The sequence below is a fragment of the Vombatus ursinus genome, unplaced genomic scaffold (genome assembly GCF_900497805.2).
Source record: "Vombatus ursinus unplaced genomic scaffold, bare-nosed wombat genome assembly UNPS02014784.1, whole genome shotgun sequence".
Classification (NCBI taxonomy): Eukaryota; Metazoa; Chordata; class Mammalia; order Diprotodontia; family Vombatidae; genus Vombatus; species Vombatus ursinus.
The window spans coordinates 3,443,928-3,471,105 of record NW_020954562.1 but is presented as its reverse complement, the minus strand read 5'-3'; the positions used below and the strand labels follow the sequence as shown (position 1 = coordinate 3,471,105).

General features: G+C 40.7%; 1 protein-coding gene across 3 annotated transcripts in view; it reads left to right on the top strand.

The window, feature by feature from the left end:
- The first annotated feature begins 1,705 nt into the window (after positions 1–1,705).
- INPP4B (inositol polyphosphate-4-phosphatase type II B) overlaps positions 1,706–27,178 on the top strand; it is a 920,894-nt gene continuing 895,421 nt past the window's right edge. The window contains exons 1-2 of one of the 3 annotated variants that reach the window (XM_027866809.1): positions 1,706–1,947; positions 2,690–2,972. The gene's annotated coding sequence lies outside the window, so the exon portion shown is untranslated. The remainder of the gene's footprint in view (positions 1,948–2,689; positions 2,973–27,178) is intronic. The other 2 variants (XM_027866808.1, XM_027866807.1) reach the window with 2 other exon arrangements.

The window sequence follows — 27,178 nt, the reverse complement described above, 5'->3', positions numbered from 1 at the left end:
AATGAGTGAACCCAGATCTTCTGACTCCAGATCCAGCATTTTTCCTCTAACCATGTTAAGTCTTGTTGATTTGGAGTTAACAGAAGAGATTGGGGGGAGGTGGGAAGAAGGATGAGGCTTACGAACACTAAGGATGGTAATTATAGTAGGTGACAGCAAGGGTGCCTTCAGAGAGCCCTACCTCATTACATTTCCTCCAGGACTAAAATCAAGGCAGAGGGCAGGCAAATGACCCAGCCCTCACTCCAGGCTTGAGTGGATCTCCCCTTCCACTCCACATTACAAACCCCCATACATAGTTCTTTTTATTAAAAAAGGAGAGGCAACATGGCCTAATGGATACAGAGGTGGCCTCGTGTGTAAGAAGACTTGGGTTGAAGTCCTGCCTTTGACATAAACAGGTTGTGTGACTCTGCGAAACTTCCTTAGCTTCGTAGCGTTCTGGGTAAGTCTAAGCCTGTAAGTGGCAGAAAAAGTGATGACTTGGATTGGCAAGGAAGAGGGCCAAAGACATCTTTCCTCACCTCTTTGGATGTCGGTACAAAAGGAATGTGAAGGAGAGAAGAAAGGCAAGCCTTCAGGCACAGTAAGGAGGGGAAATCAGCCCACGTACCTGTGGGCAGTCGGGTGAGAACAGAGATTAGGTCTTCCAGAGAGAACCACCAGGTGGCACCTCTGAGGAGCCTATGAGGGCAGGTACCAATGCTGTCTAGGCATGTACTGGTGTATAACAAGACAGATAAAGGGAACGAAGGCGCCGAGTTTCCTAGCCCACAGCTCTCGCTCTTTCATCAGACTATCCATAACCCGTGGGGATTTGCGTCCCAGCTCCCCTCCCCCCAGCACCCTCCAAATTGTGACTGTTCACGTCATGGTATTGCTCCTGCTAGATCAAGGGGCCCTAGCGCGTGCATATTTGCGTGAATGTTAAACGGGGTTTGCTTTGAAAGGCAAGCGGTTGCACAGAGGCCAGATGTGGAGGGGTCCCGGGACAATAGAGTCTGAGGGCTGGATGTGCCCGGGGCTCCCCCTGGGCTTGGCAGACTCACCCAGCCTGCGGCCTGGGTGCTTAAGGCCATAGTCTCCTGCTTTTCTCTCTGATTTCTCTAGCTCGCCAGCAGTGGCCTGCGAGGCGGCTGCACCAGGTCACCTCTGACCCTCTTCTTTGCAGCTCTGCTTTTCTCTTGCTAGACGAGGTGACCAGTCAGTCCTTCCCAAGGGAAGTGGAGACCAAGAGCAGCCTACCTCAGCAGGGCGGAAGGGGGCCAAGGACGTTTTCCCTCTCCTCTTTGGCCTGAGGGGGTCAGGGCACGCAAACTGCTCCATAGGATTGCGAAGAGAGCTGAGCCAGTGCCCTGGTTGCTGCTGCTAATCTGCTGGTGGCATTGGGAGGAGATGGCTTGGAGGAAGGATAGGAGGAGGAGGAAGAGATGGAGGGGGTGGAGGAGGAAGAAGAGGAGGGGGAAGAAAGTAGCATTTATGCCAGGGGGTGTGTGAGCAGCAGCGGGCGCTTGTGACAACTTCTCTGGCGGCAGCAGCGCGTGTGGCAGGGCTGGCAGCGAGGACAGAGGGAGGGAGGGAGAGAAGAGGAAAGGGAAGAGGGTGGGTGACGGTGGAAGGGGATGTGTGCGTGCGTCTCTTTCTGAGCTGCTGCCTGTGCCCAGTGTGCTGCCTCCACCACCGCGGCTGCCCCTGCTTCTCTCTGCTCTGCTCATTTCCTCTTGGTTTTTCAGCCAGAGGTGCTGGAGACTCCAATCTATAAATAGCAGGTTACAGCTCCTTCTACACGCACACGCGCGCGCATATATCTACACGCACACACGCACGCACACACAAACACACATACACTCCGAAGGAGGAAAGTCAAGCTTAAAGTCTGTGGTGCCACTGCCTGCCTACACCTCCGGCCGCCGCTGCAAGCCCCCAGCCCCATCTCCCTCCGGAGAGGTAATTTTTGCCTCTTATTTCCAAGGACTCTCTGAGAATGTTGGCGGGTCTGGATGGGGAGTGGGGGAGGTGGGAGAGTGCTACTGCCCTGGAATGGGTTTGGGGAAGCACCGGTGAGTGTCCTGGGCTGGGGTAGGGGCACAATGGACAGACTCTCTATGGCGCTGCAAGTTTCTCAGTTGGGCTACCCTGTTTACCACCCTCCCCCGAACCATTCCGGCACCCCAATCCATTCTCCTAACTGATAGGCTATCTGGTCTCTTACTTGGTCCTTTCTCCTCTCTTTGCTATCCGTTCAACTCCTTGCCTCAACTCTCCCCTTCCCCCGACTATGCACACACTCTCAGGTGCCTTCAGGTGTACCTACGGCTGACCTTCCTGGGCACTGCCCACTTGCAAGGCTCGTGGCCCTGCTGGCTATCTGGCACTCCCTGGTGCTACTAAGTGCCATCTCTGTCCTAGACTCAGAGCTGCTGCATCTCAAACGGAGAGAGCTTGCTGTTGGGGGCTCTCAACTGCCAACCACAGCATCTATCCCTTCCTTGCTTCCCTTGTGTATCACCACAACTCCATTATATGCGATTGTTTCCTCTCCCTCACCTCCTCACCTCCCAGCCCTCCGCCCCTTAACTGCAATCCCGAACTCAATAGAGATCCCAATGCACGGTTAACAGCAGGTGGTCTTAGCCTAGGGAGCTGTACAGGAGACCATCCTTTCTTTGCTTCCCTTTCCCCTGCGCAGACCTGGCTCCCCAGCTCCTCTCACCCAAACTTAGAGGGAGGACAAGTACAGACTCGAGGGACTGATGCCTGTGTGGAACGACAGACAACAGGGCTGGTGACTACCGTGATGTGGAGTGGTTGCTGGAGTCCAGCTCTAGATACCTGGTTTGCCCCTCCTCCCTCCCCACCCGTCCAAAATCTCCTCCCACTGTAGTGGCTCCTGCCATCGCTGCCCCAGAGGAGATGCAGGAGACAGACCCAGGAGCTGCTGCTGGCTGGGGAGAAGACGTTCATTACTAAGGGTGAGGATGCACATATTTATTAGGCTGTTGCTGCTGTTGTCCAAAACTTACCGGGAAAACCTGGTGGATTTTTCTGATGCTGTTATTTTAATAATGCAGACTTGCTTCTTCTCCCCTTTTCTCTTCTCCTCCGCCCTCTACCCCTCTTGTCTCTTTTGAGGATTAGATGTATAATCAGGCATTTGTATATCTCCTGACTTGGGGGGGGGGGGCTGCGTTCTGTGTATATTTTTCCATTTCCTTCAACATCCCCTCCCCCCAGCGGCAGAAATTGGTCATATAAACGTGTAGGGCTACCAAATGCCTCCCCCTCAAAACAAACAAACAAAAAAACAAAAGCCCCAAATAACAAAGGCAAAAAGCAAAATCTAATGGAAAGAGTTGTGATTATTATTATTAGTAGTAGTAGTAGTATTGCTATTATTGTCATTGGTTTAAGGCAGTGACTAGATAACCTTTTGGTAGGTGTGCTTCACAGATCAAAAGTTGGGCACCCAACAGAAGGCACCAGGAGTCTTCTTTCTAGTGGGTCTTGGACCAGACATTAGAGGAAGCTGACTTACTGCAGACTACTGGGCTGTTAAATCATTCACGGAGGAAGAAAAAAACACAGGCAAGGAAGTGCAGTTTATGTTGAGTAAGAAGTCCAATGAGATGAAGGTTGCAAGCAAGACAGGGATTGTCAGTTTACCCAGTGTAAAGAGTAAGGCATTATCTTGGTTATGTCAGTTTCAGAGAGCAGCCCAAACTGAGCACTGGTAATTCAGAATAAAAGATCAATCTCCTTATGATGAGTAGATTACAGCAAATGTAAATTTGGGAGATTTGTTCTAATGTTAAATTGCTCTTCCTATGGAAATGTCTTTCTACTTAATTCTTTAAAATGTGACATAAGAAGATTGCCCTTGAAAGGTTATAAAATGTGCATGGAATACATGCTGAAGCTTCCTCTCAATGGAAAAGATGTGTTTGCTGGTTAAAATATATCCTCCTGTTCCTTTAAAAAGAACGTTCTGTTGATAATTAGGAAGTTAATACTTACTGATGATCGGATGATGACAAGTAATCCACATTTTGATGATGAGATGGTATGTGATAGAGGCATAAAAAATGACCAGACAGACATTAAGATCTCTAACCTGACCATTTCATCTGTTGAAGTACAGAGCCAAAGCTACAGGCAGAAAATCTATTTCAGAATTTTGGGTTCAGAAACCCAGGGCTCAAAATCATCCATATTGAGATAAGACTTTACACCCAATTTCTGGGCCCAAACTGATGGAATGACTTCAATTTTCAGATCATTTTGGACATCATGCTGAAAGGGCAGTAGCTTATAGCATAGACTAATTTATCAGTGAAATTTCGTGGGTAAGTAGTATCATTCCATTTCAGGTATGTGAAAAGGAAAACCATTAACTTTAGGGAAAGGACTGACTTCAACAGATACTCATTCTAAATTTTGTGACTTGAAGATAATTCATACCCTGCATGAGACCTTGGAGTGTATCCCAGTACAAGTAATGTAAATCTCCATGTGGGGAGCAGAATTAACTTTCACTACCTTGAGGCAAAACCCAAGGGGGTGATTCTCAGAAAGGCAGAGAAAGAAAAAAAAAACCCTGCAAACTGAATTCCTATCCCTTAGCAACCACATGCATAGCAGTTTCCAGGTAAGTATCTAACATCTGAGAATCCAAAGTTTTATTTTTTTTAAATGAAATCATTATAATTAGAGAGTGAAATGCTTACTGAATACCCATCTACACTTTGCCTGATTCACAGACACTAATCCCTAGCCAGTGACTACATTGAAAAAACACAGGTAACAGACTTGTGCCAATAATACATTCTTGCTCTTCACAGATATGGGAATTTTAATAGGTAGGAAGACATACTGTAAAATCATCACACATTAAAATGTTAATGTGTAATTTAGGATCTTGCTGTCTTTTTCTAAATTTCCTACCTTGGTTTACAACCAATTTTATTTTTACATGCAAATCTTATTTTCAAGCCCTTAGGGCATCTACAGGTTATTTGGCTAAATTAAAAAAAAAAAGGTTGGCTGAGAAATTCTTTTATTGTATATTGTAAAGGAATTTTAGGATACATTCATTGTCATACCGGAATTATGTGCCTAAGATTAAGTTAAGAGGGAATTGATGGAATAAATCAATTTCAGAAACTTTATTTTTATATGAACCTTATTATACTATAATTACATTTTGGTCCCTGGAGATTTATTAGTTATATTTATTTCCTTTAATGCTTACTCAGTATTTCTTTGAAATAAGTCCATTTTAAAGAATTTTCAAACATGTCTGATGTATTTGGCACCTTTTAGGTGAGAGGCAATATGATATAGGAGATAGAGAGCTGAACTAATCTGGAAGACCTGAATTCAGGTTCTCCATCTGATACATATTATCTATTGTGACCCTAGGAAACTCTGTTAGATTCTTTGTTGTAGATGGAGTGCTAAGGGAGTTTCCATTCTGGGAGCTCCTGAGTGTATGTAATTACAAGTCTAGAACCAAAAGAAAAGAAAGTTTTATGATACATTCTCAACATTCTTATTGTCTCCATATGGCAGGATCCTTTCATTTATTGAAAAGATACTAATTGGACATATTTATTTCATATTAGATATTTTTCCACAGCATTATTTTGTTATGGCTTGTAAACTCTGTAAGTGGACAAAAGAATTGTGAAATCTTTGCTGACATTAAGGAGTGTAGTAATCCTGAATCTTATTTTTGCCCTTGTAAGCAGAGGTAGTGTACAAAATTGTGTTTTCTTGGGTCATACTTTCAAACATAAAGTACTTTGCATACAGTAGGCACTTAATCATCATTTGTCCGATGAATGAATGAATGAATGGAAACAGGGTGGCTAATCCATCAATATTTAAAGTAATGACTATTACTTAAGAAATTTAGCTTAGGATCCGGAACATGAGGCAGCTGGGGGCATAGTAGATGACAATGCTGAACCTGGAGTCAGAAATCAGGATGTTCAAAGTATTTTGAAATATGTATGAGCTGTGTGGAAAAGTCACTTACATTCTTTCATCTTCTGTTTCTCTGTAACATCTGTAAAATGGGAATAATAACATTTATCTCAGAGGATTGCTGTGAGGACCAAATGAGAGAGCATGTGTATGGTAAAGGATGAGTGATTTGCCAGTGATCCAGTTGATATGGTCAATGTACTGGATAACTTGTAGTTGAATCTCCACTTTACTTTGGGCTATGTGGACATAACCAATGATGAAAGAATCCCATAGGGCTCATCTAAAAGATTTACCTAAATCCCAACCCTTCTTAATTCTAGTGCCTTTATTCTGTTAATTTTTTCTTATTTTTCCTATATATAGCTTGCTTTGTATATATTGTTTTGTATATATTGGTCAAGATTGTAAGCTCCTTGAGGTCAGAGACTGCCCTTTGCCTCCTTTTCTTATCTCCAGTGCTTAATAGTGAGCACATAGTAGGTGCTTAATAAATGTTTATTGATTGGCTGAAAGCTGCAGTCCCGATTTTTTTAAACTTCCATTTTACTTGAAAGAATTGTGGTAATCTTCCAAACTTGCCTTCTAGCCGTTTTTATAGTCGATAAGCACCCAGGTTATTGTGAGTGGATTGGAGGGACAGCAATGCTAGTTCATGGTGAACAGTAGAACTCATTGATCCAAGGATTAACATAACATCTCTCATTTTTTACCTGGGGAAAGGAGCCCTGTGGAGATGAAATATAGAAACTTTTCAGCAACTGGAGTGGAGAAAAGGTTGCTAGAGGGCAAATGGTATCACCTTTCTTATGGGCCCTGTCTCTGTCTCTCTCATTCTCTCTGAAACCCCTCAGCTGAAACCCCTGCAATATGTTTGGAAGACCTGTTACTTGTGAGATAGTGCTGGCTTCTTAATCTGCTTTGAAGATTTGCTTTAAAAGATGATGGTACACACTATTTTTATGTTGCATTTGGTTGCACAAGGAATTATTGTGAATTGTCTATGCTACACATGCCCAGATGCTACTTATAACAGAATAATGGCAGGAAGGGAGGGGGCTATCCTTCATAAGATGAGAGAGAGAGAAAGAGAGAGAGAGAGAGAGACAGAGAGACAGAGACAGAGAGAGACAGAGGGAGAGAGACAGAGGCAGACAGAGAGACAGAAACAGACAGAGAGATAGACACACACAGAGAAAGAGACAGAGACAGACAGAGACAGAGATGCAGAGACAGAGACACAGACATAGAGGCAGAGACAGAGACAAGTAAGAGAATCAGACAGACAGATGGAGACAGAGACAGAGACAGAGACAGAGACCATCAGAAAGGTGGTACCATTTGTCTTGCCCCTATAGTAACCTTTGCTCTATTCCAGTTGCTGAAAAGTTTCCATATTTCATCTTCATAGGGCTCGGCTTTCCCAGGTAAAAAAAAACAAACTGAGAGATGTTATGTTAATTCTTGGATCAACACAATCATGAGAAAATGACATTATATAAAGTTAGAAAATAAGAGTTGAAATAAAAGAACAAAGAATGGCACCTGAAATTGAAATGATAACCTGTAGAAAAGTGGAGATTATAACTATGCCCGCAACAATGTTTTAAAGTGTTATTAGTAGTTATTGAACATCCTCAAATGTCTTTTTGAACATCCTGATACACTAAACTAACTAGATGACTGCACATTCCATTTAGAGTATGAGCGTCCATCACTTTCATAGTAAAGAATGAAGCATATTTGCTGAAAATGAAATGCAGAGAATGAAAAAAAAAGTCACTTCATTTTTTGGAGGGGAAACATTTCATGCTTTCACGACCCAAATCTGTAACTTTTCATATTTGCTAACACAATCGGATCTTTCTTATCTTAATTTATGAGACAGGCCTGGTTTTATTGAATGTGTAATCTCATTTTCTTCCCAATAGACTTCTTCTCTTGAAGCAATTATGAATAAATATGTTTCAAAACTGTCTTTCCAGGAGGGAAAAATCTGCTTAAGAAATACAGTATATTCATATCCCTGAAGACTCCAGCCTCACATTTGGAATTAATAGATAGATTCCACACTAGATGGCAGTGTGCAATGCTGAGTGGCCTGAGGTCATTTTAATGGCAATATACTCCTTTTTACAGCTTTTTTTCTTAAGCTTACTGTAGAATTTTTTATTTTCATTTAATGAAATTAAAATCAACAGGCAGTTGAAATCCCTGCAATATGTTTGGAAGACCTGTTACTTGTGAGATAGTACTGGTTTCTTAATCTGCTTTGAATATTTGCTTTAAAAGATGATGGTACACACTATTTTTATGTTGCATTTGGTTGCACAAGGAATTATGGTGCACATATGTCTATGGTACACATGCCCAGATGCTACTTACAACAGTATAATAGGAGAAAGGGAGGGGAGAGTCCTTCATAAAATGAGAGAGAGAGAGAGAGAGAGAGACAGACAGACAGACAGACAGACAGAGACAGAGACAGAGACACACAGAGAGAGGCACACAGAGAGAAACAGAGAGACAGAGAAAAAGACAGAGACAGACAGAGACAGAGAGATAGAGACAGAGAGAGATATGATGGTCAGTCTCTAAGTAGGCCCAGAATGACCCCTTTCAGATCAGTTGCTGAGCAACCATCTGGATCATGACTGATTGGCTTAATATGGGATTTAAGATGATTAGATTGTAAACCACATTCATATCAAGATCAATCTCCCCCAAAAAACAGAGCAGGCCAAATCCCATTTCCAAAGGTAGCAGTCTAGGTTCATTCCCCCTTCCCTACTTTCTTTGGAGTCAAAAGTCCTTAGGTTTGACTCCCAGTGTGATCTCAAGAAAATACTCTACTGCTCTCAGGGCCTCAGTTTCCTACTTTATAAATTTATAAAGAGAAGGTTAGATTAGATAACTTCTAAAGTTCCGTCTAGCTCAAAGTCCTATGTTCCTGCCTCAATTTCCAATCCTCCGATGGCTCTGTGATCTCATAGATGGGAGTATTCCCTCTAATGATGCAGATTGTAGCTTCTGTGCTGTGTAACTCTCCTCTGTGTTCTTCAATGTTTTCCCATAGAGGGCCCACCCAATGTGAAAAAAAAATAGCAAGTACTCTAGTCTACTTCTGGAAAAATACTAGAAGCTTAGCATTATGCTTTGCAGGTCACTGATCAGATAACCCACATACTCTCTGAAACAATGCAGCCTTGCCATCCCTTGTCATTCTCTAGTTCATTGCTCAATGATGGGCTATTAGGAGGACTGAGGAAATTTAATGGACTATATGATGGTTGATTTGAATATAGTTGATATTTAGATGAAGAAAATAATGGGTCACAACACAGTTAAGTCAGTTCTCCTGACATTTAACGATAGGCTAGGATCACTGTATGGTCTAGTCATTCTGCTACCCAATCAACTGGTCAAGAGAAGTCATTTTGAAATCCTGTGTTCCTTATGCTGTGGCTTTTTCATTCTCCTCATACAAATGCAGTGCTAGAAGAACCTGCCGTAGAGAAAAGATCAAGGAAATTAGCTAGGCACTATTTGGGCAGTAGGCACTGGAGGAAATTTGTTTTCCTGTTCTTTATGAATAAATGCATCATGTGCTGGAGTTTTTGTTAGTTGATTCAAGGTGTAACAATACTACATTTCAGTTTAAATGTCAGAAAACTTGTTATTGGAAAAACTAAGCAACTGAGCCAATTTCTGAAAAAGGAAGTGGAACCCAAAGTATTAACAATCTACTTCTCTTGAAAATAATCTAGACAGGCCAGGATGGCGGAGGGAAAGCAGTGACTGTCTTGAGCTCTCTCCCAAAGCCCTCCAAATACCTAAAAAAATGGCTCTAAACAAATTCTAAAGCAGCAGAACCCACAAAAAGACAGAGTGAAACAAATTTCCAGCCAAAAACAGCCTGGATGGTTGATCAGAAAGGTATATCGCGCCGGGCGGGAGCGCAGTTTGGCGTGGGAGGGCAGGCCTCAGCAGTGACCCTGGAGCATGCCTCAGAGGACTGAATCGCAGGCAGCTGTGGTGGTTTCCAGACTTCTCAACCCATGAATGCCAAAGACAACTTGGAAGGTCAGTGGGAAAAGTCTGTGACTGTGGTGAGAGAGGAGCTAAGTCTCAGTCACAAGTCTTGAGCATGCCCTTGCGGCAGCAGCTGCCTCCTGAGCTTCCAGCCCACAGACTGAGGGGGAATTCAGTGGCTGATCGAGGGGGATTACAGGGATCTCTTTGCCAGTGCTGAGGCAGAAATCTCTTGTTTTACCCGTGCTTGCATGTGGATCACAGTTCTGAGGGGCAGTACTGGGGTGAGGAGGAACGCTGGTGCGGTGGAGAGGAAACACCTCGCCCCTTATCATACCACCTTGGAAGAAATGAAAATTTACAGGTCCCTAGAAGTACCTCTGAAAACAGCTGTACAAACCCCTGAAGCTTGGGACAGTACACTCTTCACATTGGAAGCAGACTTTTACCTTAACAAAGAGTTTAAAACTCAAGTAATTGGCCAGGATCATGAGTAAGCAGCACAAAAAGAGTCAGACTATATTATCTTACTTCTGTGACAAAGAAGATCAAAACATACAACCAGAAAAAGACAACAAAGTCAAAGCTCCTACATCCAAAGCCTCCAAGAAAAATATGAATCAGTCCCAGGCCTTGGAAGAGCTCAAAAGGGATTTTGAGAAGCAAGTAAGAGAAGTAGAGGAAAAACTGAGGGTGATGCAAGAACATCACAAAAAACAAGTCAACAGCTGGCTAAAGGAGACCCAAAAAAATACTGAAGAAAATAACACCCTAAAAAATAACTTAACCCAAATAGCAAAAGAGGTCCAAAAAGCCAATGAGGAGAAGAATGCCCTAAAAAGCAAAATTGACCAAATGGAGAAGGAAGTCCAAAAGATTACTGAAGAAAATACTTCCTTAAAAATTAGAATAGAGCAATTGGAAGCTGGTGACTTTATGAGAAATCAAGACACTGTAAAACAAATCCAAAAGAATGGAAAATTAGAAAACAATGTGAAATATCTCATTGGAAAAACAACTGACCTGGAAAATAGATCCAGGAGAGAGAATTTAAAAATTATTGGACTATCTGAAAGCCATGATCAAAAAAAGAGCCTAGACATCATCTTTCAAGAAATCATCAAGGAAAACTGCCCTGCTATTTTAGAACCAGAGGGCAAAATAGAAATTGAAAGAATCCACTGATCTCCTCCTGAAAGAGATCCCCACAGGAAAACTCCTATGAATATTGTAGCCAAATTCCAGAGTTCCCAAGTCAAGGAGAAAATATTACAAGCAGCCAGAAAGAAACAATTCAAGTATTGTGGAAACACAATCAGGATAACACAAGATTTAGCTGCTTCTACATTAAGGGACTGCAAGGCATGGAATATAATATTCTGTAGAGCAAAGGAGATAGGATTACAACCAAGAATCACCTACCCAGCAAAACTGAGTATAATCCTACGGGGGAAAAATTGGTCATTCAGTGAAATAGAGGACTTTCAAGCATTCTTGATGAAAAGACCAGAGCTGAATAGAAAATTTGACTTTCAAATACAAGACTCGAATGGAACATGAAGAGGTAAACAGGAAAGAGAAAATCATAAGAGACTTATTAAGGTTGAACTATTTATATTCCTGCATGGAAAGATGATATTTGTAAGTCATGAAACCTTTGTCAGTAGTAGGGTAGTTGGAGGGGAAAAAATTATATGTATGTATATACTGATATAGATAGATAGAGGGCACAGGGTGAGTTGAAAATGAAGTGGTCATATCTGGAGAATAAAATTAAGGGGTGAGAGAGGAATATACTAGGAGAAGGAGAAAGGGAGAGGTAGAACGGGGTAAATTATCCCACAAAAAAAAAACAGAAAAGAAAAGGCTCTTACAGTGGAGGGGAAATGGAGGAAGGTGAGAGGGAATGAGTGAATCTTATTCTCATAGGGTTTGACTTAAGGAGGGAATAACATACACACTCAATTGGGTGTGGAAATCTCTTACCCTACAGGAAGATAGGGGAGGGGAAGGGGGCAAGAAAGTAGGGGGATGATAGAGAGGAGGGCAGATTGGGAAAGGTGGTAATCAGAAGTAAGTACTTTTGAGGAGGGACAGGGTCAAAAGAAAGAATAGAATAAATGGGTGGGTGGGATAGGATTAAGGGAAATAGAGTTAGTTTTTCACAGCATGTCTACTATGGAAGTATTTTGCATAACTGCACATATATAACCTATATTTAGCTGCTTGCCTTATCAATGAGGGTGGGTGGGGAGGTAGGAAGGGAGAAAATTTGGAGCCCAAAGTTTTAAAAACACATGTTTAAAAAAAATGTTTTCACATGCACCTGGGAAATAAGAAATACAGGAAATGGGGTACAGAAATCCATCCTGCCCTACAGGAAAATTGAAGGGGAAGGGGATAAGAGAAGGGGGGGAGAGATAGAAGAGAAGGCAGACAAGGGGAAGGGGTATTCAGAATGCATGCCATCTTGGGGTGGGGGGAGGGGCAAGATGAGGCAAAAATTTGGAACTCAAAATCTTGTGGAAGTAAATGTTGAAAACAAAAAAATAAATAAAAATTACCATTAAAAAATAAAAAAAATAAATAAAGTATTAAAAAAAAAGAAAATAATCTAGACAGTCAGCCAGCAAACATTTATTAAGTGCTTTCTATGTGCCAGGTACTGGCTAACTATCAGAGCTGTAACTAGGAAGTTTGGTGCCTGGGACATATTCACTTGAGGGGGATGTGGCATAGGTACAGAGGATAGTCTACCCAAGTTGAGGCACATCACACCACAAATTGCCCATGATGAGGTAGGGTAGGGAGAGGCAGAAAAAAGGGAGGAAAAAAATGTGTAAGGGACTATGTTTCATACATTTTTGTCTAACCCTGATTGCCTAGCACAATGCCTTGCATGTAGTATCTTCTTAATAAATATTTATCAAATGCATAAATGAATGAATGATTTAAAGCTCTTGTGTGCATGCCTATAATCACAATATGTTAGGATTTTAAGGGATCTCAAGAATTATCAAGTTTAGACCATTAATTTTACTGATGAGGAAACTGGCAAACATATTGACCAAACTCTGCCTTTGTCCATCAGCCCTATAGCTCTATATCCAGATTTACTGATTACCTAAATATCTGTGGCTGGAGTACTATTAATTAAAATTTAAAAAAAAAGTGTTGGGCTTTGTGTGGCCTTTTGGTTTTATCCTAATTAAATGTTCTCTCCCATCTTCTCCCTTCTCCCCTGCCAGATTAAAAGAAAAAAGTCAATACTTTAATGATTCCTATACATTACGACATTTTTAACTGACTAGCAAATTGGATTCAATATTCTGTCAAAACAATTTGGACCTGAAGAGTTGATAACATGATCCATTTTTCTAATTCATTAATTTGATAGGAAGTCAAATCTTGGTTATTTTCTTAACTCTAGAAGTGTAGTTGCCCCAGAAACAACTCTAGAACCATGACTTCTGGAGATTTTATGATAGTTTATATTTGAGGGTCATTTTTCAAAAGGATAGTTTAAGTTGTCAATTCAACAAATATTTATGAAACATGTGCTACATGCAAAGTGCTGGAGATAGATTGATGAAAATGAATGAGTATCGGCCCTCAAGGATAATAAGATCATAGGTGTAGAACTGGAAGGCACCTGATCAGCCTTCTAGTCTAACCCCTTCCTTTTATAGCAGAGGCACTGAGACCAGAGAGCCTAAGGGTCTGGCCCAAGGTAACACAAATGCTAAGTGGCAGAAGTGCCATTTTCACCCGTGTCTTTTGACCACAAACTGAGCAAATTTCTTCTGTTGCCTCTGGAGCTTCCAGGTTAATGAGGGAGGGGAGTAGGAGGAGTATGTCGAGTGTACCAATTAACTCGATTTCCTTGATTACTTCTCTCCTATTTATCAGTGCTCTCCCCATTCTCAAATCATCTTATAATTACATTGACACAGGTATATGTAGAATGTAGATAGGTACCTCTAAGGAGGGAAGGAGTGTTTTTTCCCTCTGTCTTTGTATCCCCAGAGGCTATCACGATGTCTTGCATATAGTAGGTGCTAATTAAGTATTTATTGAATTAAGAATAGAAAGCAGGACATGATAAAGGCAGAAGAAAACAAAGCAAAGTGCTAGGAGAAATTTGAGGAGGGAGAGATCACAATAATCCTTGCTAATCTCAATTTCTTATTTATCTAGTCATTCATTTATTCATTCACCTATTTATTTATTGGGGGGAAGTGAGCAGAGCATTTATACTTAGAATAATTCAGTGATAAAAATATCTGTGCCAATTGGTTTGGGGTCCCCGGGATGCCATTGAAGATTTTTTGACTTGAAATATATGTGTAGCTAATTATCAGAGATGTAATTAGGAAGTATGGTGAGTGGGGCAGATTCACCTGGGAAGGGATGGGGAGTGTGGAGTATGTACAGGGTATAGTCTACCCCAGTCTGTTGGAGTCCCAGTAGGCAGCCCTTCAGAGGAGGCAGGGTAGGGAGAGGTTGAATTGAGGGAAGTGAAAAGGGGAGGTGGTGAAATTGGGGCAAGAGCCTTGTGATGGAGGGTAGGCCTTGGGAAATGAGAGGGACCTTTGTGGTTCCTCCTCTCTACCAACACACAATGATACAAGATAAATGGATAACTGAAACGTCTGAGATGAACGGGTTTCTGGACTTCCATGGAAAGAAATCTTATCTGTTGGATGATGGCACCCTGGAATAAAACCTAAGGCAGTAAGCCCTAGTTATAACTGTTCATTTTTCATAAAGTTTCCTTCCTCTGAGTTTACATAACTGGCCACAGCGGTGCATAATGTGGATTTAAAAAAAAAAAGATGTAATAGACTAGATCATAGGAATACAGAGCTGGAAAGGATCTTAGAGGTCATCTAGATCAAACCTCATTTTACAGGTGAGACAATTAAGATATTATTAGTTTTGCTCTTTCATTTTCACGATATAGTCTGAATGGCATTTTTTTTTTGTCATTTAGGGAAGTGTACCATTAGACTTAAAAGTAAGTTTTTCTCCAGTTATTGTGCTCAAAATTTTGCCTGTTTATCTGGAATTGTATTTACTGAAGCAAGCCTAAGATGATACTTTCAGTTTAAAGAGTTAAATCACTTAATCCAACAGTGTGTTCAACTTGTTGAACCACTCACTAATGAGTTGCCATAAACCATCCATAAATATGCATTACTATTTATATCAACAAAACACAATGCAAAAAACATTGTTTATTTGAAATTTGGGTTTTTTGAGTGAAAATCAGATAAGATTATCTTTAACATTATCAATTTTGGCACAGGATGACAGAGCGATGGAGTTAGGCATCTTGCCTGAAGCCATAGCTCATTCATTCTGTTCTGTCTAATTCTGTGAAAGTAGAATTAAAAAAAAAAAAAAAACCCAAAGATAAATAAGGGCATGAAAGCATTCCCATTTGCTGATCTCTTTCTTAAACACAGAATGTGTACACATGCCAGTTCTCCTTTTTTGGCCCTGGAAAATGTCATAATCCTACCTCTGAAGTCATGGAGAAGAGAAAGGCCAGTATACTCATTTGACTCTTACGTCATGTGATTTAAGTAGTGAAAAGAATTCTCATCTGGAGTTCTTGGCCACTGCTCCTGTTGTTAACTGTATCTGGCATGTCCCTGAGAAGGACATATTGTACCTAAGTGGGTGAAGACATCTCAAGGGAATCTTTTGTAAGAGAACACTGCAAGAGAAGGGAGAGCATGGCAGTCTGATATATGGTGCTAACCTTCGGTCCCCTCCAGTTGTTTGACATGCATAGACTTTGACGGCCAGACAATGCTATTTCCCTTTGGGGACAGCAAGTTACACTGCTGAAGGGGCAGAGGTAAAGATCCCATAGGAGGGAAATGGGCCAAATTGAGACAAATTTGATTAGACTGATTTTTAGACCCCATTGTAGCCTATGAAGGGATGGGATGCAGATAAAGTATGATTGACAACCAGCTGTCCTGAGGCTTCTGTTGAAAAGTAAAAGGCAACATGGCTGACACCCACAGCACCCTCTGCTGGTGCCTTTCATAAATGACTGTCAGAGTTGCTCAGAAAAACTACACAAACAAAAGTGGGCATTTGAATGACTATGAAGACCCTCTTCATCTGTGCCTTTAACAGGACAGTAGCACCCATGTCCAGGTAATACAGATCAGTTATGTATTTGATTGTACCATGGTAGTGGTATTGAATATCAAGTCCTGGGGATATGGGGAAAGGTGTTTTCTTTTCCTGCCTAAATCCACAAAGATCTTCACTTTGACAGGAACTCATTTTCTGTCCTACTGGTCAAAGAGTCAGGCTCCACGTTCTAATCCATGGGTTGGAGAATTGAGCTCAGCAACAAAAATATACATTATAATGTTCTTCTGCTGAAGTGTTTTAATTCACATGATTAGGTTGATATGCCGTTTTTGGTTGACTGCTTAAAGCAATAATGCTATCACAGAAATGAGAATTCTCTTGATGCCTCAGGGGAATTTTCTTTCATTTGTTTATCATTAAATTTCCCTGTCAAAACCTTGTTAGGCAACATGGCATCAGATCAGAGAGAGAAGTCAGTGTACTCCAATGTCTATGTGATGATGGGAAAAGACATACTTTCTCCCTGCTAAAATTATTGCACATTGCCTTTCTGACCAAACTAGATCCTAGCTATCTCTTTTGCCAAATATCTGCAGGATGGTGGTACTCAGTATCAGGAATGATAATAATTCACAGATTGATCAAATAATTAAATGTTGGGAAAGATGTTAGAGGTTGACTAGCATTGGACTATAAGAAGCTGATGGTCAGGTCCCATCTCTGGTTCTACCTGTGTGGCCATGAGTAAATCACAACTCTATGAGCCTCAGTTTCTTCATCTGCCAAATGGGAATAATAATACCTATAGTATATCCTTCGTAGGATTGTTGTTAGGTTCAAATGAAAGAATGTATGTAAAGTAAATTGCAAGGCTTAGTGCACTATATAAATGTCAGCTATCATCACCATCATCATCAATCATCATTATTACATTGTCTAGTCCAAAATCTTACTCATATTTGAAAAGGGTTAGACGTGTTTTTAAAGTTTTCTGAAGAACTCTTATTTTTTATAGATAGGAGGAACCAAAGTTTTTTTTTTAAACAGCATATAAATAGCTATTTGTCAATTATTTTGATAATTATTGTATCAGGGATTCAGAACTGTATAGACTGGGTATATCTTTGCACAATAATGTTATTGATCATTCACATTTATGTTGAAAAGTGTTTTCCTTGTAATCTGTGAAGTGAGTAGTGAAAATATTATTATTCCTGCCATACCTTCTCACCCCCACCAATCCTCCCCACCCTTTTGTCAGTCAAGGAAATTGAGGCTCAGAGAGATTGCAGTAACACAGCTAATAAATGGCACAGCAAAGATCCAAATCCAGGTTCTTCAGCCTCAGGTGCAGTTCCCTAGCCGTGACAGCATGTTGCTTCTAATGCAGGGATGCCCTGCATAAAATACTAAATTAGTTCAGCAAAGGTAGGTCCATGCACCCAGAGTAAGTAACATAGCAAAGGAAAGCAAACACATTAAGGGGATTTTGCATGGCTGGGGCTTAAGCCTCCATATATCACAACTGATCATTTAATTTGCTTTTCAGGGTATTAGTGCAGTGATTTTGTAGCCAGGTTTTTGGGTGTTCCAGTCAAGTTTAATTCTGTATTAATAACTGTACTGTGAAACAGTGTGGGGCAAGGCAATATTACGTAGGGCATGGCTGTACTTAAAGAGACATTTGATTCAGAAGATTAGATTTCAAGTTCTATACCAAAGAATATACTGATAAATAACAACTAGCTCTCCAAGAGAAAAAGGTACACAGGACACATTTTTAGGTTTAATCTGCATTATTAGTGTTTCCTCCATCACTTTTTTTTTGGTGGGGGAGGCAATCAGGGTTGAGTGACTTACCCAGGGTTACACAGCTAGTAAGTATCTGAGGTCAAATTTGAACTCAAGTTCTCCTGACTGCAGGGCCAGTGCTCTATCCACTGAGCCACTTAATTGCCTCTCCATCACTTTTTTAAGTCTAGATAACTAACAAAACAGTAAATCAAACCCTGATTTGTGGTGTTCGCCAATTTCTGAAGTATCAATGCTTTTGCTAAAAATTTAATTATCAGCTCCCATCAGCTGGTTAGAGCTGGCTCCAGCATTCCCTTGCATGTTCCCCTATGACAAATACTGACTATGTGTGAGTGTGGGCAAATCAGCACCACAGTCAGACTCTCAGTAGCACCCTCAGCACGTTAAATAAGTTGCAAAGATGTTTCATATCTGCAGTGATGAAAGAAGTTTCCTTACTGCAAGCTCCCCATACCAAGGAAATCCTAGGTGAGGACTTTTCTTGCTATGGATGAAAAATCTTCTACTTAGTATTCGCAGTGAAAATGATAATGTGATAATGAAAACATGAGAAAAAGATGTAAATAGAGGAAGAGTGAGGATATCTTGAAGGGCAAATTTTACCTCAGCTACCTGCCAATTCATTCATTTGATATTTATTGTCTGCCATATGTAGTCAGCACTATGATAGTTGCAAGAAAAGATAAAAAGTTTAGATAAATCACAGTACCTACATTCATGGCCCCTACAGTCTAACATGGAGCTAATGAATGCTGTTGGTAATGCTAGCTATAAAATGTCACCCATAATCATTGAGAGCACTGGTTACTCTCTCCAAATCCCTTGTTGGATAGAAGATACCAACAAACTGATATCATTGGTATAGTTGTTGTAAAGTTTCCTCAAGGATGCAACTGGAAAGAACATTCAATACCACATCCTGCCCTTGACATGAGGTAAAGAAGTAGATGTACAAACTGGCAAGAGCTTCTGGGTCTTAGTAATCTCAGCAAATTGCTGGATCCCAGAGAGATTGCAGGGAAACTTGATCTATATTCTGTACAAGAAAGGTACATCAGATAAAGATTTCTGACATTCCAATTGACAGCCAGACAATGCTATTTCCCTTTGGGGACAGCAAGTTACACTGCTGAAGGGGCAGAGGTAAAGATCCCATAGGAAGGAAATGGGCCAAGAAATGGCAATACGAGAATATAATATATATTATCAAGAAGCCAAGGGGAACAATTTTAGCAAAATAAACATGTACTTTCTATTAATCTAATTAGTACTTGATTTTTTTCTGTCCTCTTATCTATGATTATCTTTAAAAGACTAATTCTTTGTGATTAGCATGTGGAATAACATGGGCCAGTGTTGATTTGTTGATAGTGAACAAACATTTATCAAATACTTCTTGTTTGCTGGGTTCAGTTCTAGACCCTGGGGAACACAAAGACAAAACAGATACATCTCTGCTTTCAAACAGCTTACATTCCATCAGGAAGAACAACATGTACATTTTAAAGTTTATTCAGAATACACAGAAAATTGGTGCGGGTCAGTTTTGGAAGGGAGAGCACTAGCCGCTGGGGGAGTCACATGGGATGGGGATCGCTGAAATAGAGGCATTTGGTAGAAGCTGTATGAGGGATATTTCAGTTCCTTGTAAGGACAAAGTTCTTGACATGTTTCCTGAACCAAAGGCTAACTGACACAGAAAAGCTTCTTCCTGAGCCGCCAAATGGCTGCCCTAGATAACTTGTGCCATCTTTTCTAACTCTGAGATTTGGTGATTCTGTGAAATGTCACAGGTTTTAGGAAGCACGGGGCAGTTGGTTGGTTTAGCAGAGCCACTAACTGGTGAAGTGAAAACTCACAAAATATGGAAAGAAGAAAATATAAGTAATAAAAATAGCAATGCTTCTTTAGGCCTATAGCATATTGATGTCCAGATTTCAAAGGACATTTCTGGGACCTTATTTCTATTCTAAATTACTAGTACTACTACTGCTACTGTTGCTGCTGCTGCTATTCCTAACGCCATTGAACTACTACTACTCCTCCTACTTCTACTACCACTACCACCACCACTACTAATAGCACTTATGTGACTCTATGGTTTGTGAAGTGCTTTACAGGTTTTATCACATTAGCCTCACTACTCTTGGGAGTAGGTATTGTTATTGTCACTATTTTACAAATGAGGAAACTGAGGCAGATAGAGATAAATTGACTTGCCAAGGGTCACTTAGCTAGTAAGTGTCTGAGTCAGGATTTGAACTAAGGTCTTTCTGACTCCAGGTCTAGTGCTCTATCCACTGTCACTGCACTGTATGCTCAGGAGAATGTCTTGCCTTTAGAAATATCTTCCCTCCTACTTTTTAAGGAAAGAATGGGAAATAATTTTTTTCTATCAAGGAAAAAAATTACAGTTTCCATAGACATAAAAATCAAATCAGTTTTTTTAATAAAGAGGAATAAAAGGTCAAATTAATGTGATTATTAAATTGACAAAATGGAAGTCTATTTTAAAATATACTTTGTATACTATTAAGCAGAAGGTAGAAAGGAGAAGAAAGGAAGAGAATATGAGTGAAACAGAGGAAAGGAAAGAGATAAAAGAAGAGGAGTTAGATGAGGGAGGGAGATTTTGGGGAGGTAGAATTAGGGAAACAGACAAATCCTCTAATTAATGAACAAGCATTTATTAAGCACCTACTATTTGTCAAGCACTGTGCTAGGTGCTGAGGATATAAATACAAAGAATGAAACAATTTTCACTCAAAGGGAGCTGGGAGGGGCAGGGATATGACATGTAGATACAGAATGAATACAAAATAATAACTAAAATTTCTATAGTACTTCCTAGTTTTAAAAGTGCTTTACATATGCCATCTCATTTGATCCTCACAACAATCTTTTGAGGTAGGTATTATTATCTCTACTTTACAGGTAAGGAAACTGAGGCAGAGAGGAATTAAGTGCAGGGATATGCTGGCAATATTTAACAACCAGCTCTCTGAGGGGAAAAAAATGTGTGCATGACACCTTTAAATTTAATTTGCATTATTAACATTTTCTCAATTGCTTTCTTAAGTCGAGAAATCAACAAAATAATAAACCAAACTTTTATTTGCTGACACTGAAAATCTAACATCATCTCTTGGTGCCTATGGGAGCTGCTTCCAGCACACCAGCTAGTTCAGTGCCTTGCCCACATTTACATTAGCAAGTAAGTGTTTGAGACAGAATTTAAAACCAGGTCTTACAGTCCAATACTATCTTCTCCACCACTTGGTTATCTCTAAATATAAAATAAATAAAAGGCCATTAAATGAAAGGTAGTTGAAGAAGGGAGGGCACTAGCATTTGGGAAATCATGTTTTATGTAGAAGATGTTGAGTTTTGAAGGAAATGGCTTCCATGAGGCTGAAGTGTGAAGGGGGCATATTCCAGGCATTAAGGATGGCTAATGAAAAGATAGATACCCACAGAAAGGGAGAGGAAAGCATACCCACAGAAACTGAGAAGGTGACATAAAGGGAGACAGAGAAGGGGAACCACAAAGACAAAAGGAGAAGAGAGGGAAAGAGGAGGGCTGAATTCTGGGCAGAATTAGGAAGTAGACTCCTTTATCTTTAGAATTCTCCCTCCTGCCTTGTGACTGCCCTTTTCCTGTCTTCAAGGAGTGTTTGAGACCTTGGCCAAGGGGGAGCTCCCATGGAAGAGTAATGATTTTAGAAACGTTTTCTGAGGAATCCAACAAAGGCTGAACCTGGGCTCTTGATTTCTCAGTGGTGCTGCAGGCCTGGAGGTTTGGACAGCTTTCCATCACAAATGAAGACATAGTATTCATTCCCCAGGCATATATGAGGCACACTGGACTGGGTGGCACACCAGGCAAGTATAAAGACACACCTGCAGGGGAAAGCACCTGTGGATCCAGTTCAACTGCGGTCTTACTATGTCTGTTAGCTCTGGGGTGCCAAATTAAATAAATCCCACAGAGATACAGGTAACAGGTGAAAAAGATCTTGGGTAAGTGCAGGAGCTGGAATATTTAAGCAGAAAGACAAGTATAGTCACCACTTGCTGGTGGAAAATTAGCCTGGCCACACCTGTGTTACCTTTGCTTAGGCAGATTTAATTATTTGCAGATCCACAGTTGGGACCAGGAAGTCTCCGAAGCTCACTCACAAAGAGCAATGCTACACAGTCTGGGAAGTTTATGTGATGTGGCTGTATCTGTGTGTTTCCCTTAGTACGCTGCTGCAGTGCGTAGCATCTGAGGAAGTCACATGTGGCCACACTTTGTACCTCCCCTTGGTGGTGAGGGAAGGGAGGGGAAAGGGCTGATTTTTTTTTTTTTTTAAAGAAAGGATCATGATCATAAACCTAGAGCTGAAAGGACCTCAGTCAAACCCTTTTGTTTTATAGATGAGGAAACTGGGGACTGTGGACTTTGGATGACTTACCTAAGGTCATGTAGTAGTATCATAGAGTGGATTTGAACGCAGATCCTTTGACTACAGAGCCAATTCTCTTTCCATCATGATCATTGCTTAGCACAATCCCTGGTGCATAGTAGGTGGTTAATAAATGCTTATTGATTGATACACTGTTCATAGATAGCCCAATTTATATTTCTACTATAGTGATTATTCTGAATTGTGGACCCAGCAACCTAAGGGTTTTTTTTTTTTTTTTGACTGTGCCAGGTGTAATGTCTGCACCTGCTTCCTCCTGCCTCTGGAAGCTGGTAACCCTGCCTCCCACAAATAATCACTTTGGGAATTTCTCTTTCCCCCTAACTTTTACTATTTCCCATTATTGCACCAAAGTCTGGGAGCTAATCCCTGATAAGGTGTTAAATGATAATTAAAGTGTAAACCAATATGGCCTTAAGGTATGATCCTTTCCAGGGTAATTTGCATTTAAAAATGGACTATTGGAGATATAAAAGCCTTTAAGGATCAAAAGAAGGAAGCTAGAATGGTAGAATGATTAGAGATAGGGTTGCTATTTTTAGAAAAAGAGCCTTAACAGGGTCCCCTCAAGTCACACCCCATAGGTTTCAGTCTGATATGTCTACTCAAAAAGATAGCCCTAGGAATGAGACTCAGTAGATACTGGAATACTAGGTAAAAGTACTCTTTATCCCATAGTTGTTTCCATGAAATACTGGGATTCAGAGCATTTTAATAATTTAGATAATTTTTTGAAATGCTAATTAGCTTTTTAGTTTCTCTTAATCCAAAAAACCTTCTGAAGATCTGTTGGGAATTGGGATAACAAGATCCTGTAAGAGAAGAAACTAATCTCTGGGAGATAGATTTAAAACAAACCAAAAAAAAAAAAAGAGCTGAGGGCCAGGTTTAGCCGGTAGGCTAGAATAGGAGTGGGGAACCTGCGGCCTCCAGGCTTCCTGGACTGGAGGTTCCCTACCTATACTGTCCAGCCTTCTTATTCCCAATCTATTAGTTGTCTGCCAGATATATTCCTTATCATTAACCCAAGCGACTATGAGAGACTTTTAGCATCCTGGATATCCAGGCTCCTAGAAGTAGTCTTAAATGTTTCCAGGAAAACAATATATGTTGCCAGGCAGTGAGGAAAGGGGAATTTATTCTTAAGAGATTGAAATTTAGGAGGGAAATCCAAGCATGAAATGCATAGAGACGGGTTTATCCTCCTTGGTTAATGTCAATGATGAGTATGTATGTGCCATCCCCTCAAACCAGCCTGCCATCTATATATGTGTATCTGACTCACTTCTTTTCTACAGAAGGATGGGAAGGTTTCTTGGAGTGTGAGGGATTTACAAACATTCTGATCTTTAAGATAGTATATTCACATATATAAGAGGCAGAGAGAGAAAGAATGTTTCTTTATTTGTGAAAGATTAAAGTGAGTGCTGTTAACAACTTTTGCTTCTAAATGTTCTCTCACCTGAGAATTTTTGTCCTGCACGAGAGGCTGATGGAAGAGATTCCTAATTTTTGTTTATTATGCTGCCTGCAAGTGGGCTTTGGAGGATAGCTTAGGGTAGGTCTTACAGAATTTCAGGACCGGCTAGAGGCTTTGTGGGACCCAAAGTAGTCAGTGAGGCTCCCTACTAGTATGAGGAATTATCTCATGGGAATCCACAGAAGATACCTTATGCTTACCTTTCCAGGTCATCTTGGGCAGCTTCCTTGAAGAATGGCTGTAGAAATGAGAGATGCCTCCCCTCCTGTGTCCTTTCCAGTGCTGCGTAGGCAGAGCTTTCTTTCACTGCCTAACAATTGAAGGGAAGGGGGCTCAACTGAGGAACTGACGGTGGCCCAATGACAAAGGACACCATTGGGCCTTCTTCTGGCCATGACATGGGAAGTACCAAATGTAAACCAAAGTGAGCTTACAGATAAACAGGGAAACAAACACTTCAGGGACTTTCATTTATATGAAATCAAGGGTTCTGAACCTTTTTGGATGTTGTGGACCCCCTTTGGCAGTCTGGTGAAGCTTATGGACCCTTTCTCAACATAAAGTTTTTTTTCTTTTTATTTTTTTTATTATGGTAATCTTTATTTTATGCAAAATACTTCCATAGCAGACATGCTGTGAAAAACCAACTCTATTTCCCTTAATCCCATCCCCCCCATTTATTCTATTCTTTCTTTTGACTCTGACCCTCCTCAGAAGTACTTGCTTCTGATTACCCCATTTCCCAATCTGCCCTTCTCTCTATCATCCCCCTACTCTCTTATTCCCCCCCCATTTTCCTGTAGGGTAAGACAGATTTCCATACCCAATTGAGTGTGTATGTTATTCCCTCCTTAAGTCAAATCCTATGAGAATAAGATTCACTCATTCCCTCTCACCTTCCCCCATTTCCCCTCCACTGTAAGAGCCTTTTCTTTTCTGTTTTTTTTTGTGTGAGATAATTTACCCCGTTCTACCTCTCCCTTTCTCCTTCTCCTAGTATAATCCTCTCTTGCCCCTTAATTTTATTCTCCAGATATGACCTCTTCATTTTCAACACACCCTGTGCCCTCTATCTAGATATCTAGCTATCTAGCTATCTAGCTACCTACCTACCTATCTATCTATCTATCTATCTATCTATCTATCTATCTATCTATCTATCTATCTATCTATATCTATATATATGTACATATAACTTTTTCCCCTCCAACTACCCTAATACTGACAAAGGTCTCATGAGTTACAAATATCATCTTTCCATGTAGGAATATAAATAGTTCAACCTTAATAAGTCTCTTATGATTTTCTCTTTCCTGTTTACCTCTTCATGTTCCATTCGAGTCTTGTATTTGAAAATCAAATTTTCTATTCAGCTCTGGTCTTTTCATCAAGAATGCTTGAAAGTCCTCTATTTCACTGAATGACCAATTTTTCCCCCGTAGGATTATACTCAGTTTTGCTGGGCAGGTGATTCTTGGTTGTAATCCTATCTCCTTTGCGCTACAGAATATTATATTCCATGCCTTGTGGTCCCTTAATGTAGAAGCAGCTAAATCTTGTGTTATCCTGATTGTGTTTCCACAATACTTGAATTGTTTCTTTCTGGCTGCTTGTAATATTTTCTCCTTGACTTGGGAACTCTGGAATTTGGCTACAACATTCCTAGGAGTTTTCCTTTGGGGATCTCTTTCAGGAGGAGATCAGTGGATTCTTTCAATTTCTATTTTGTCCTCTGGTTCTAAAATAGCAGGGCAGTTTTCCTTGATGATTTCTTGAAAGATGATGTCTAGGCTCTTTTTTTGATCATGGCTTTCAGATAGTCCAATAATTTTTAAATTCTCTCTCCTGGATCTATTTTCCAGGTCAGTTGTTTTTCCAATGAGATATTTCACATTGTTTTCTAATTTTCCATTTTTTTGGATTTGTTTTACAGTGTCTTGATTTCTCATAAAGTCACCAGCTTCCAATTGCTCTATTCTAATTTTTAATGAAGTATTTTCTTCAGTAATCTTTTGGACTTCCTTCTCCATTTGGCCAATTTTGCTTTTTAGGGCATTCTTCTCCTCATTGGCTTTTTGGACCTCTTTCGCCATTTGGGTTAGGCTATTTTTTAAGGTGTTATTTTCTTCAGTATTTTTTTGGGTCTCCTTTAGCCAGCTGTTGACTTGTTTTTCATGATTTTCTTGCATCACCCTCATTTTTTCCTCTACTTCTCTTACTTGCTTCTCAAAATCCCTTTTGAGCTCTTCCAAGGCCTGGGACTGATTCATATTCTTCTTGGAGGCTTTGGATGTAGGAGCTTTGACTTTGTTGTCTTCTTCTGGTTGTACATTTGATCTTTGTCACAGAAGTAAGATAATATAGTCTGACTCTTTTTGTGCTGCTTACTCATGATCCTGGCCAATTACTTGAGTTTTGAGCTTTGTTAAGGTAAAGGTCTGCTTACAATGTGGAGAATGTATTGTCCTAAGCTTCAGGGGTTTGTACAGCTGTTTTCAGAGGTACTTCTAGGGACCTGTAAATTTTCAGTTCTTCCAAGGTGGTATGATAAGGGGCGAGGTGTTTCCTCTCCACTGCCACAACAAGCTTCACCACACCAGCATTCCTCCTCACCCCAGGACCGCCCTTCAGAACTGTGACCCAGATCCAAGCACCAGTAAAGCAAGAGATTCCTGCCTCAGCACTGGCAAAGAGATCCCTGTAATCCCCCTCTGATTAGCCACTTGATTCCCCCTCAGTCTGTGGGCCAGGAGCTCAGGAAACAGCTGAGGCCCCAGCGGTGGCTGAGACCTAGCTCCTTCTCTCACTGCAGTCACAGACTTTTCCTACTGACCTTCTAAGTTGTCTTTGGTGTTTGTGGGTTGAGAAGTCTGGAAACTGCCATAGCTGCCCGTGATTCAGTCCTCTGCGGCCTGCTCCAGGGTCACTGCGGCCTGCGTGCCCACACCAAACTGCTCTCCTCTCCCTGCCTGGTGCGATATACCTTTCTGATCAACCATCCAGGCTGTCTTTGGCTGGAAATTTGTTTCACTCTGTCTTTTTGTGGGTTCTGCTGCTTTAGAATTTGTTTAGAGTCATTTTTTATAGGTATTTGGAGGGGTTTGGGGAGAAAGCTGAAGCAAGTCACTGCTTTCCCTCCACCATCTTGGCTCTGCCCCCCAGCATAAAGTTTTTAAATGCATTAAATAAATTCATTACAAAAGAAATCAATTATGTTAAAATACAGTTATCAAAATACATATTTTTAAAAAACCCAAACAAACAAGATCATGGCTCCAGG